The sequence below is a fragment of the Limulus polyphemus genome, unplaced genomic scaffold (genome assembly GCF_000517525.1).
Source record: "Limulus polyphemus unplaced genomic scaffold, Limulus_polyphemus-2.1.2 Scaffold3357, whole genome shotgun sequence".
NCBI classification, from domain to species: domain Eukaryota; kingdom Metazoa; phylum Arthropoda; class Merostomata; order Xiphosura; family Limulidae; genus Limulus; species Limulus polyphemus.
The window spans coordinates 3,606-5,139 of record NW_013668967.1 but is presented as its reverse complement, the minus strand read 5'-3'; the positions used below and the strand labels follow the sequence as shown (position 1 = coordinate 5,139).

Genomic DNA, 1,534 nt, shown 5'->3' with positions numbered 1-1,534 from the left:
GATTTAATTATAATAAATGCAAGATAATGCATGTGAATCTGAATTATAAGTATAATTTGGATGGGAATAACCTTAATAGGGTTATGAAAGAAAGGGATCTTGGTGTAATATTCGATCAGTCTCTAAAGCCATCCAAGCAGTGTGCTGTTGCTAGTGGTGGGGAAAATAGGATTTTAGGTTGTGTCAACAGAAATATTGAATACAAGTCTAAAAAGGTTATAATTTCATTGGTTAGGCCACATTTGGAATATTGTGTTCCGTCATGGTCTCCTTACCTTAGGAAAGACATTGAATTGTTGGAAAGGGTTCAAAGAAACACATAAAAACGACTTTTTTTCATGCACAATCAAACTTCCGACACTTTCAGTTACAAAGTACGTGCATGAAAAAACAGTTTCATTATTATTGTTTTTTTTTCCTTTCGCTAAAGAAAGTAAAATATTAAATTTAAAATTAAAGGGAATGGGAAAACTAAAAAAAACAAATCTGGGGTAAATTCGTTAATGGATTCCAAATTTGACATTCTAATCCTATGAAATAAGTGAAAAGTTAACCTTTCTTACACCCTGCAAATTGTTTTCTGTATTCAACAAGCCACATGTTACAACTAATATTAATTAGTCTTATTATACTTTTATTCAATTATTACGAAAAATACGGCTCCAACTAAGCCTAACGGAGTAAACTAAAAGTGACGTTCTGTTAAGCCTAGTTTACGGTCAGTTACACTATGAAGTCAAACTTATTTAACAAAATAATTTATAAAGTACTTTCAATAATAATTTAAATTCCACAAACATTTTCTTTAGTTATATACAATTTGTTGATCTTCTTTCTTTGATGCTTCAATATAATCGACTTCTTTTGTCTTGCAATATGGCGTAACTTCTACTTTAAGTTTTAGCACCTCTCATTCAAATCCCCGGATGAACAAATGTCCATTCCAAAGCGTACAACCATAACTGGTCTGTTCTAAAATATTAAAACATGCCTTAATGTTGTTTATGCTTATATTATTTGCAATTGTTTTTTTATGTGCAGTGAAATAAACTTCTGTACAAAAAAAAAAGGTACAGCGTTTCGATCACTGGTACGAGCATTGTGAAGTGCACAAGTTGTGTCTTGTGAGAAAATTATGGTTTATGAGCATTATATACTTATATGTATGTTAGAGAGTGTACATACTTTTATTTTTCGGTACCTCAAGTGTTGAAGGTGTCTACTAGTTTCAGTCATTTAATTGGGGAGGAAATAGTTGATCAAAAAAAGTATGGATGATGGATACACGTGAATTTTTTTCCGAAAAATGTTATTAAAATTCAGTTATATTGGGTTATAGTAGCTGCTTTTGTGAATAACGAATCCTCCCAAAAACTATTCCTTGTCGAAACGTTGTGCATTTGTTGCTTGTAATAAAGTTTCTTTAATTACCCATTCAAGCTGTCTCCAAACTTATTAATGAATATTTATACTTTGGGTCGCGGGTTCGAATCCGCATACCACCAAACATGCTCGCCCTTTCAGCCGTGGGGGC

The 1,534-nt window shown here is 32.2% G+C and overlaps 1 protein-coding gene across 3 annotated transcripts in view; it reads right to left on the bottom strand.

The window, feature by feature from the left end:
- LOC106469210 (activin receptor type-2A-like) overlaps positions 1–916 on the bottom strand; it is a 51,594-nt gene extending 50,678 nt beyond the window's left edge. For 2 of the 3 annotated variants that reach the window (XM_022397661.1, XM_022397664.1), the window contains exon 1: positions 799–916. The gene's annotated coding sequence lies outside the window, so the exon portion shown is untranslated. The remainder of the gene's footprint in view (positions 1–798) is intronic. The other variant, XM_022397662.1, reaches the window with a different exon arrangement.
- Between the last annotated feature and the right edge of the window lie 618 nt (positions 917–1,534).